We start from the raw sequence: 12,416 nt of genomic DNA, 5'->3' as shown, positions 1-12,416 counted from the left end.
CAGTTACCTTGCTTTAGGCTCAGCTTCGGTGTGTGCAAGTGTTTGAGCGTCTGTATTATAGACGAGGCGGAATGTTATCTGTTTCGCCGGCAAGATGTATTTAACAATACCAGTAATGCATGTACAGACTATTTAATTCTCATTAAGTACGAAGTGGTAATCTCCCTTGCGATGAAGAGTGGTATTAAGCTTTTTTCATTTTATGAATGGTTGGTTCCTTGCGTTGCTGTTGCGCCAAAATAGTGTCCTAATACTCGCCGTGCTTTTCTGTATATGTGAATGTGACGCAAATTATGACGACAGGCAGACTATATGCGCTTGTAAGTGCTATAGAAATATGCTTCCTCATTCGGTATGTAGTACCTATAGTGGGGGGGGGGGGAGAGCAATTACAGGCTAATTCCTGTTCATGCGGATGCATGTAGCCAGTTTAAAATTCTGTGGGTACTTATTTCTCATACTGTCAATGAAATATCTATATTGTACTGTGCCTTCTTTCTGTAAGCCACAAAATGTGTCGCCGTCATAACATACCTGATAGTCAAGTTCCATGTGACCAGCCCGTGATGGATAATTTTCGCATTGGTTTGAATCTTCTGGAATGCATGTTCGCTCCTTGTGTACAAATTTCAGTTGTGAATGAAAATTGCTTCTGCAGATTGGCACTTTCGCACTGCGTGGAGGTCAAGTGTTTTTGCAGTACGTAATGTGTGAATAAAAGCAAAAAAACGTTCAATTTGTGTTGAGTTTTGACTGACTGAGAAATCGGCCGGCTTTAGTCGATCCACTTCACAACACACGAACAAGATTAACGATTGATGGTGCCAGGGAGTTATTTTCTTTATTCTACCCACCACTGTATCTGTGAACTAGATGAACTGTAGCCCTAAACTTAACCAGAAGTTAGGAATTTCAAACCGACTATTTTCATGAAATGACGAAATGTAATATAATACCTGCAAATATTGGTAATTAACCACGGTTTGCTATATAAATATTTTTCATTATAATTGCTTGGCACTGGTGCGTACAAGCGCTGGAACAGTGCTTTAATAATGAATAGAAGCTGCCGGAGTAAACGTCGCAGAAAAAAAATGGCCGATGATTACGCTTCTTGGTAATGCGATCGTTCAGCGCAGCTGCTGACTTACTTCAACAACAGGCAACCGCATACAGAACACGCAGTGTTGAACGGAGGCGGTTCTGCATTTACGATAGGGCATCACACACCGCGATCTGCCGCTATCGAACCGGCGCTCCGGCGACGCGCCATCTTACAGTGGGTCACCACCGCGGAGAGGGGGGAGATTAGCAATTACTATTTAATGTTTCTTCTGAGGTGGGATGAGGAAACGGGTGGAGAACAGGGGTATTGAGTAGAGGTCACACACTCCTTCACTCACAGGCGGGCCTCAGTGTGGTCGCACAAGGTTGGGGTGGGAAGTAGAAGCAGGGAGACGAAACACTACAACTGTCTTTCGAGTCACCGCAACGGCACTGCGCCAGGTAAGGGGAGGTATATGGCCAGAGTAGAGGCGGGAGAAGGACAGCCAGGCACAAGCACTGCCAGAGGGGACAAATTCCACTGACGAACGCGGCCCGCCAACGGGGAAGCGAGTGACAAAGCTGAGAGCCGTACAGCCGCGCGACGCAGAGGTGGAGGAGCGGAGAGCCCTGGATCACGCGCGAGGCGGCAAGGAGCGCCCACCACCGGCACCGCGGCAGTGCCGCAACAGCAGAAGAAGGGACGGCGAGGGTGGGGTGGACGGTAGCGGCGGGAGTCACCGCAACGGCGCTGCGCGGAGGAAGGGTGAGAGAGGATAGGCGAGGACACGTGATCCGGGTTTGGAGGACAAGGGGAGAGCAAGACGCGCGCCGCGCACGAGAGGTGGCAGCAACAGTGCGCGGATGATTACCTTGGCTACGGCGAGGCCAACGGCGACGGCGACGGCGACGGGAAACGCGGGAACGGGCGCCAAAGAGCTGCGCTGTAAAAAAGCGCTTTGTAAACACGGTACACCTCAGCGGGTTGTGCTCCGCGATTTGGCCAATGTCGTCGCGCGGCCAGCCGACCTGCAAAGAGCGCGAACACAGCCTGCTTTCATGCGAAGTGGGAAAGGAGAGCTTCGCGGCAAGCCTCCTCCTCTTCCCGGTGGCGCGCCCTCTCTCTCTAGCTTCTGACCTCATCAGAGACGTCATGGAGGCAATGTTTTGTTTTTGATTTATTTCCAGTTAGATACCCGGCAACCGTCAGTGGTGGAAGCGGCGCTGCCGCCACGTATCGGCATGGGACCGAGGGCTCCGAGGGAGGCAAAGGGAGTTTCCGCAGCCTCTTTCAACCACTGAGTACTGTACGTGCAATGAGTAATGTGCAAGTATATGCGACGCACTTGACCTGTGAATCAGATTTCGATAAACGACAATTGTGCTTGTCACTATCGCGCTGCTTTGAGTGTTACTTGTTTTCCTGGGCACAAGTTCGCCAAATCAAAATTAAATTCGCCACTCACAGTTTTAGTAACTACTTCTTCACCGCCCCTACAACGTGATAACACTAGTAAACGGGGCTCCTGCGATTGCAGTGTGGTTACTCTTACCACTAAAGGAAGCTTCGTAACCCCGAAAGGACGCACAGATAAAAGGGCGGCTGGGCCACGTGGTACTTCTCGCGCCCGGTAACCGTGACCTAATCGATTCTGACAACGATTGCTCGGGTCTTATCAATTTGTTGATTGCTGAAGAACAACATCTCATTCTAAAGAAGCCAACTACTCAACATTGAAAGTTTCAAACAGCATTTACTTCGTTAAGATTTTCCAGATATGCGAAAATATTTCAGATGCGTTACGTCACACTGATGTGGTAACGTCAATGTTGAGGAATGAGCGAAAATAAAAACAAGATATTCAAATTTATATATTTTTTTACCAGTAATACTCAAACGCTTTTTTACCAAGTGAATGAAAGTAGAGTTGTGAATTAATACTTTTCCAGTTGTAGAAACCCGCACAGTGCCCGTTGTATGCCCAGTAGTGACGCAACACTAGTACTACGTAGCCGGACGAACTTGCGCGTATTAGCGGGCGTTCCCCCTACGAAAAGATTATGCAAAACCTGTCTGCGCACCGAGTTTGAGAAATGAGGGGGGAGGAGGATATCTAACGTACGGCAGGCGCTGACCAATTTGCCAATTTATAGTTCGTTCTCTTGTTGGGTAGTCACAGCTCCATTTCTAACTCATGAAGAATAGCAGCGAGGCATACGCGCTATGTAGTTTAAACTGATGTGTGGTTGTTCATTGGTGTTTTTTAAATACCGCGGCGGCCGGCTGGTATAATGGACACGGCTATCGAAAGGACTGGCAGTTGCCCTTCTTGTTACGCGGAGGTTCAAGCAGGATCAAGTTTTATTTATTTCGTCTCAGCGGACGCCTAACCATGATTTAGCATACCGCACTTCCTCAAGAAGGCTGCGCTGTTGCTGTTACATAATAAAATGATAGTGATTATTGCATCAGTTGCGTGTGTGTATGTGTGTGCGTTTGAATACACTGTCTTCACATTCTCTCTTCTTTTCTACCCTTTTCACAGAGTAGCTAACTGCACAGCTCATCGTGTCAACCGCTATCTATTTCATTTCTCTCTCGCTCTTTTTCTTTTAAATTTTTTTCGTGTTAACCACCTGCTGTAATAATCTTGCTGTAAGTTTACAATATTAGAGTCAGCATTAGCGGGATAATATATTTGTTAGAGGCGAGCGTCATCTTTTCCCTTTCCAAATAGGTTAGCATTGAAGTGACGACACAGAACATAAACACTGTCGACATGTGCCTCTTCATCTTGTTGTCGCACGGAAACTGGAGCACGTACAGGACGGCGCGCTTATTTGAAAAGGCGATATTTTATTTTGTTGCTGGAATGAGCATCTGGTCTAAATTATAATCCAAATGATTTGGGAACAGTTGGCCAGAATTGGTTAACGGTGGAAAAAAAAGGCGCACGATGAATTGCTATTCAGTGATGCTCTGTTGCTGCTCGCACACTCACGAATTGAGGGCGCACAGGAGAAGGATATTTTTCGCACGATTAGGTGATGGCTCGCCTTCTACTCGCACTCTGGCACCGACAGCTGAGTGCGTGATATGGGAATGGACAGGTTATTGCAGTGAGCGCACGGCCGAGATATCTGACTTCCTTTTATCCCTTTACGCGGAGCGTCAGAACTATCGATGCTTCCTTTAAATTTATGATAACTTACGAATAGTACTTTGAGTCTGGTGAAGCGAGTTTTTCTTTTGCGCAAGGGAGGTGGAAAATGCTTACTGTATCTCGAAAAAGTAACATAAAGTACAAGGTTGACTGAAGGCTTGCGCAACATTTTCGCATCCAGGGATAGCCGCGCAGACATCGGCAGAGCGTCCGCGAGGAAATTTCAAACCTATTCCTCTATTTCATTCAGTGTTCTCTCGGTTCGATTAACTTGCCTTTTCTTTTTGTCCCGCCCCGCAAAAGTTAAGTCGTAAGAAACAAAAGCAAGGCGGCAACGCTTCTTTGCTGGAAATCATTAGCAGCGGGGTTACGCACAGTGTCGGCGTCGCGTCGAGTTAAGTTTGCGTCACGGTCCATTGTAGCATTAAAGTTTCAGGGGAAAAAAATCTAGTAAATGGTCAAAGAGCACCACAAGAATGCCGGCACATGAAACTTTCGAGCGTGTCTTGAACGTGGCTTAGCCTTAAACATACGCGCATCTGCGCAAATAAGGGAGCCTTGGCGTGTGAAGTAGGAATTTCTTACAGCGAATGGCGGGGGGTGGGGGGGGGATGCTGGTATTGGAAAAACAAATACTTCCGTCCGCAAAACTGCTCAGCTACAAGGTATTATTATAACTGTACGGCCCTAGAACTGGTTTATAAGATTGATCGATGGTGTAATGTAACGAAGACATCCTTTTACACGCTGTTTTTCATTTGTGTGTGTGTCTGGGAGGGGGAGGGGTAGACATCTAATCTATCGTGGCAGGACATCATGGGCCTCCGAGAAAGATGTCAAGAAGTAACCGTGCTTGTTCAAGAAGCGCGCTAGCACAAAGGGTCTTTGTACGCTGACGAATTCGGCAATTGAACACCGAATGTGCGTTTATGCGAAGCCGTATACGTATAAGAGCATCGCTTCGTATGAGCTGATCGCTGGTCTTGTTGAGCTGCACGTTGCAAAAAAGACCATAACTCTGAGCGCACGTGTGCTACACGCACAGTGCAGTTGACACGGCTGTTTGCGGTTAATATTTGTTCCTCAATGCGTTTCCCTTGCCGCTTCATCGTGGTTTATCGCAGGTGCATGGAGGAGGAGCAATAAACCTTATTGAAGAAATGAGCAGACGAAAAGCTTTTAGATCGTCCCATGGTGGGTGGTTTCCGTTGTCCATGATGCCAAGGTTCCGCGCCGCCAGTCAGAAAAAAAATAAAATAAAGCACAAAATACAAATAAAGAATGGAAGTGGGCTGAGACGACAGTTACCGGTACGAGGTCATCAAAACGAAATTATGCATCATGTATCTTTTTTTTCTGTCACCGCCTGCATGATATCCGCTGGCAGAGCGGAAGTCATCAAAAGAGCCGCCAGCAGTGCTGTCTGACACAGCCAAAAGGCAATAAACGCTGGCTGAGTCAATCCCACGAAGAGTGACATAGAAGAGGAAAGCTCTGCTGGCCCCTAGTGTGTTTATTCAAACACTGACTTAATGACGAAGTGCTAATGATATTCAATACTGAATGACGATTAATAATGACTTACTTCTTTCACACAAATTTTAAATACTGTTCAAATTCGCCGAAAATATATCGTGTACCTGGGCGCATTCAAGACCGCATGCATGCATGAGATTTACGAACCACGATGTTAGGACCACTGAGGATTGACACTATATAGTGCAACCAATGACGATCAGCAAAGCGCGCAGAAGGTGGATAAATCAGCGTATCTTTTAGGTATGAAAGCTTTACGAAAAAGGATTTGCAATACACTACTAACATACCTTGCACGTGCTTTCTAGTGACAACACTAGAAAAATAGAACGCGGACAAATGCCTAACATCTGCACATTCCGCGACTCTCTCTTTGTAAGCCTACATGCATGAAAGCTTGCTTATTCGGGGAACCTAATACGGGGAACCTAATACGAAAGTATTCGGGGAAGCCAATACCTGAATAGATGTTAGCACTGCACACTCTATAACACTACAGATGTTCAAGAATTTATCCGCAGCAACTTACGAGGCGCGCTGCCAAAACGGGCCCTCTCTAATGATGCAAAAAGTTCACACGAAAGGAACAGAGAAAATTGACGAGAAGGTTTTACAGTATTCACGCAAAGAATAAGGAAAAAGCACGTAGCGACACTACTTGTAAAGTTAACAGACAGATTTTCATCCCGTCAGAAAGAGCAAAACCCGCAGAGGGCGGATAAATCAACGGTTCTCTTAGGCATGTAGCGCCCTCTGGGCTGTACTTTCCGGCGATAAGGTAGCATCGCCGCTTACAGCATTATCTGACTGAGCGACGTTGGATGCTCGGCTGCCGTGGTCGCGGAAGTTCAAATCCTTGTATTTTTTTTGTATCTGACGATGATGAGCTTGAATTTGACCTCCTCTAGTGCACTACATCTGCAGGCTTGGAGGGACATCTGACACTGGCAAAAGATACCGAGAGCGAGTGGGGCTACACTCATCCAAGTACAATAAAATTAGCAAGGCCCACTAACCTCCAACAATGGCACTCCCTCACCAGAACAGGAATTGGCCTCCCTGGTGCAGTATTCGGCCACTCCCTCCCTCATGATTCCTACAATTAACCCATGGCCTTCAGTTCCTAGCAGCTGCGGAGCACCTGACCAAGGCGGGGGTCAGACCTGTAACGCAGCAGAGGGTGCTAAAAATCTCTGGACCCGGACAGGCCGCCAATGGAAACTGACCATGGAAACATTTACCAGCCGAACTCTGTCGCGTAAGGCTAGCTTAGCAGAACTCTTTGAGGAACTATCAGATATTGTTTGGGATATCATTGGTCTTAGCGAGATTAGAAGAACTGACTAGGCTTATACAGTGCTGACTAACGGCCATGTCCTCTGCGGTAGAGGTCTCCCAGATAAGAAGCAATACGGGGTAGGATTCCTAATCCATAAGGACATAGCGGGCAACATTGACGAATTCTACAGTATTAATGAGAGGGTAACAGTAGTCGTAATCAAACTTAATAAGAGGTATAGATTAAAGGTAGTACAAGCCTACGCTCCAACATCCCGTCACGAAGAAGATAAAGTAGATCGGTTTATGAAGATGCTGAATTAGCGATGAGAAAAGTGTAATCTCAGTATACTGTAGTAATGGGCGACTTCAATGCAAAGCTGAGGAAAGAGCAGGCTGGTAACAAGTAATTGGCAACTACGGCGTTGATTCTAGGAGCGCTAGAGGAGAAATGCTGGTAGAATTCGCAGAAAAGAATAAGCTGAGAATAATGCACACCTTTTTCAAAAAGCATAGCGACAGAAAGTGGACCTAGAAAAGCCCTAATGGTGAAACAAGAAATCAAATTGATTTTATGCTTTCTGCCGACACCAGCACAGTGCAGGATGTAGAAGTGATAGGTAGAGTAAAGTGCAGTGATCATCGGTTAGTGAGGGGTAGGATTCACCTCAATTTGAAGAGAGAAAGAGTAAGAGGTATGTATCCTAATGGAAGACAATCTGTATGGGTGATTATAACTTCAGAACCAGTAGGCAAGCTCTCCAAAGTAACAAAGGACCTAATAAAGAAACGACAAAGAATGAAAGTATCCAACTCAAGAGATCAGATCTGTCGAAGCTGATCAACAAGGCGAAAATAAGACACGAGAGAAAGGCTGAAGAAGCCGTAAAAATGGACGCAGCCTGAAATCAGTGAGAAGGAATCTTGGCACAGGACAAGCCAAGATGAATGCACTGAAAGATAAGCAGGGTAATATCAGCAATCTTTAAGGTATAGTAACAGCAGTGGAAGAATTCTATACTGACCTGTACAGTACCCAGAGGAGTCAGAATGCTTGCATACGAAGCAGTAAGGGAACAAGAGTTCAAGATGGCTAGTCAGCCTCAAGAGTCTGCGAAGGAGTACGTTTACTTAGTTGGATTAACCACAGAGAACCCTGATCAGAAGGAAATTCATAGTAGAATAAAATGGGGTTGTATCGCATACGATAGACATTGTCAGCTCCTGACTGGAAGCTTACCATCATCATTGAAAAGGAAGGTGTACAATCAGTGCATTTTACCAGTGCTGACATATGGACAGGGACTTGGAGACTGACAAAGAAGCTTGAGAACAAGTTAAGGACTGCGCAAAGAGCGATGAAACGAAGAATGCTAGGCATAACACTAAGAGACAGAAAGAGAGCAATTTACATCAGAGAGCAAACGGGTAGAGCCGATATTCTAATTCACATTAAAAGAAAAAATGGAGCAGGGCAGGTGATGTGATGCGCAGGTTAGGTATCCGGTGGACCATTATGGTAACAGAATGGGTGCCAAGAGAAGGGAAGCGCAGTCCAGGACGTCAGAAGACTATAGGTGGGGTGATGAAGTTAGGAAATTCGCATGTGCTAGTTGGGATCGGTTGGCGCAGAACAGGGGCAATTGGATATGGCAGGGACGAGGCCTTCGTCCTGCAGTGGAGATAAAATAGGCTGCTGCTGCTGATGATGATGAATAATGACTTAATGGTATAAGAAGTGCGTAACTGTTTCGTTGCTGCCTATCTCACTTTGAAAAAAGAAATGTGTAATTTTAATTTCCACTAGTGGTCTTAAAGCGCAAGAAGTAACACAGCTGTCCAGAGAGTCTACGTTTTTGGGCCCTTCCTCTGGCACAGATTCTTGCTGAGACACGAAGTCTCATAACTTTACAAGGCATCCTACAGCCTTGGCTAGAGCTACAGTATTTGAATCTGGCTCTGCCATGGCGTTCTCCTCGTCGCACTCTTCTTCGGGACAGACACTGGAAACGATTTCCAGATCTAATAGTTCAGCGCAGGTAACGAGCTCACTGTCAAAGCACACAGTCTTTCAACGAAGTGCTACTGTCAGCATCCAGCTGGTGACCGACGTCTGTCCACATCCCGGGGTCGATCGCCTCGTTACGCTGTTCCTCTTGCTCGCTTTCATTGCACACGGGGGAAAGGCCTGAGTTATGCATGCAGTCTCTAATTGTAGCCGGTTTTGTTGTTCACCAGGTGCCCCAAGTTCGTTCAACTGCAATATTCGCTGCTGAGAAATTCGTTTAACAAATATTTTTCCACAGAATGAATAGGAAAACCGCCGGGGATATTATAAAAGTAAGTTATTCTGAAAAATTTGTTACACCAACGTTAGTATAACTGAAAAGTCACACTAGGGGTGTTCTCATGGCATCCTCAAGAACTATATTATTCACCAAATATATATTTAGTGAAAATTGGATAAACGTTAAGTTTAATGTGCAAGCGAATTTTGAAGTGTTGGGGTAATTAGCGCTAAACTAAAGTTGATAAACCCCCATTTCCGCTTGTTTAAAGGCGTTATACGAAACGTTTAAGAAGTTTTGCCAATTCTTCGGGAGAACCAATGGCGGCAGCAATTTTTAATATTAGAGTGTAGGGCCCATGTTATGGGGTGACGTATACCTAAAGCTTATAGTGTGGAGGGTTGATGTAGTTTCTAAAAATAATTGAGTACTCGTTTCCCCCTATTTTCTTGTCATACGAGGTGCTTAGTCGAGTTTTACTGTCTCTTCAATGAGCTATAGAGAAGGCACGTTGTTTATATTTCATTCAAATACGAAGAGTGTTGTGGGTGATGTACGATAAATGTGTAGACTAAATAGCTTTAGAAAAAAAATTACCTTTAGAAAACGAAAGAGCTGTGTAGGTTAGCAGCCTTTAAAAACATTTCCTATGAAAACATTCCCAAGCTTTACAAGGGTATCTTGCAAACCACGTATAAAGTTTAGGTAATGTCCTGGAACACCTCGAAGTTCCGCAAAATGACATTTCGAGAAGATAAGGCGTATATAAGCGAGGACATGACTGCTGTTTCAAAAGCGTCAGTCGGTCGTACGATCTGAAAAAAAAAGTGCTTAAATAAGTGTTCAAAAAGGTTATGCGGCTTTATACTGTCATTATCTGCACTATTTTCCGAAGTTCTCGGACTTCACAATGCAGATTCTGGGTAAAGAGGCTATGCTATGTTAGGGGTGACGTTTGGAGAAAGCTGACCGTTCATTACTTCATTATTTGCGTTGCAAATTATTTCTAAGTGCTCTTTTAAAACCACGAACGTAGTGTTATGAGCGCAACCTTGTTAGCTGAGGTTAGCCGAATGGTTAGCTCAATGGTTGTCCTAATTTATAATCACGCAATAGCTAGCTCAGGGCCTACCTCAATGTTTATCGCTTCCAGCTATCAAGTACACATTGCCGGGAGGCTCTGAGTTCAACGATATAGCAAATAAATGCTGGCTCTCCGTAATCGAGAGCACATGTAAGCATGAAATGGCTAGCGGCAAAGCAGATTGGTTGGAGATGATACTGGCCACAATCTTAAAATGGGCGTAACGTATGTTCGCAACGGCACACCGCACCCCACCGCACCACGGCATACTGTGCACTGGTCCATATGGACGCAACAGTTGCCTGTCACAGGCAGAACCTCATTGCGAGTCTCATCTCACTCAGACAGCCATCTGCGGTGCGCCGGACGCTACCGGCTTGGACGTTACCGGACGTTACCAGCGCTGGGCACGTCGCGGACCTCACGGAACGCTGGCGTTGAAAAGAGCACAGACAACTCGGTCTCAGCGCCAAAATATGGAAATCAAGTGTAGAGTGCTCTGTATCTGGCTTTGGAACGTCACTATTGGAAATGACAAATAAAACGTTGGCGTACTATAAGTTACAGCTTGAGTGATATTGTGAACAAATATATGGGAGAACTCGGAAGCAATATTGTTTGAAACTTGTTTGGGGATTAACTAGCGTGTGCAATGTGGTCTTGACTGGTTGCCCAGATGATCTCGTTTCGTTCCCGCAACTTGTCCGGATGTTTTCGGTTTAAGTGCCCTAATAACGGTTCTGGATCCCGGTGACTTGAAGGTCGCCGACAACGGGTGAAAGCGTTTCATGCTTAAAGGAACACTAAAGGGAAACAATAAGTCAGTTTAGATTAATGAAGCATTGTTTCAGAACTCTGCAGGCAGTCATTTCAAAAAGATAGTTTGAATATTAGATGAGAAAATGAAGGTCCAAGTATCAGTATTTGAATTTCGCGCCGGAACCCCAGCGCCGGTACGTCAGCATGACGTCAGATATACCAAAGTGAGTTTTCGCATTTGGGCCGCGTTGGCGGAGTAAAGGTTCCGGAAGCTTGCCATGTTTAAGATCTGGTTCCTTTAGAGCACAATGTAGTCAATCTGGACCGCTATATATAATTAGTAGGCCCTAGAAGATGCCATCAAAATCCAAGACGTCACATCCCCCAGGTGCGGCAACTTAAGTAGGCGTCGCCACCCGTATTTCGTTCTTGCGCTTTTTCTAGCTTACCAAACGTCTTATCGTTGTACGAGTGGTGTTTTTGGTGTTGTAGAAAGGTAATTTACTGATGCAGAAGAAATCATTTTTCACTTTAGGGTCCCTTTAAATGCTTTGCAATTTGCCCTACCTCCGGGATTGGTCACCCCGAAAGGCCACCTTTCTATCAGAAAGCTCGCCTTCGTGCATAGCGTTGGCCGCCAGCGTTTTCCGGGAAATATTACGGTTATATAAGTTGCAGTTGCTGGGAAGCGTCAGAAGCAGTCAGGGATCTTTGAATCCTATTGCGTTACAATCTCAAAGGCGAACCTTAAGCACCCTCCAAATTTTTTTTTAGCAAAAGGGGGAAAAAAAAGCAAGGACACTGCTATTAGGCTACCGCTCACCGGAAGCGAATTATGACGGATATCGTGTGACTCCCTAGCATGACACCCGAGTATTGCGGCCTGTTTGTCTCCGCACAGCATCCCGATGCTCTGCTCGCTAGACCATGAACGCCAGATCAAGAAATCCAACATAACACCCTTACCAGCTTCAATCATGCAAGCCAGCGCTTTGAGGCGCTTGGTGCGCGAGTCTCATCGCGTGGCGATAGCTTACCGATAAAAGTGAGAACGCGCGCTCTTCTGGTTGAGAACTGAGAGTTAATGTTGTATGTCTAAAAAAAAAGAAGAAAGAAACCAGTGCAATCACGCTGTGGTTCGAAGCCACATATGCTGATCCCGAATTCTACAGTGCCAGCAGGACAAAACTGGCTGTGGTTTGGAGGCAGCGTTTAGAGAAGCTTTCTTAGTGGCGTATGAAGGTGCCCAAGGCCACCCAGTAC

This window comes from Dermacentor andersoni, chromosome 4 (assembly GCF_023375885.2).
Source record: "Dermacentor andersoni chromosome 4, qqDerAnde1_hic_scaffold, whole genome shotgun sequence".
Classification (NCBI taxonomy): Eukaryota; Metazoa; Arthropoda; class Arachnida; order Ixodida; family Ixodidae; genus Dermacentor; species Dermacentor andersoni.
The sequence above is the reverse complement of the archived record's forward strand: the minus strand, read 5'-3'. Positions refer to the sequence as shown.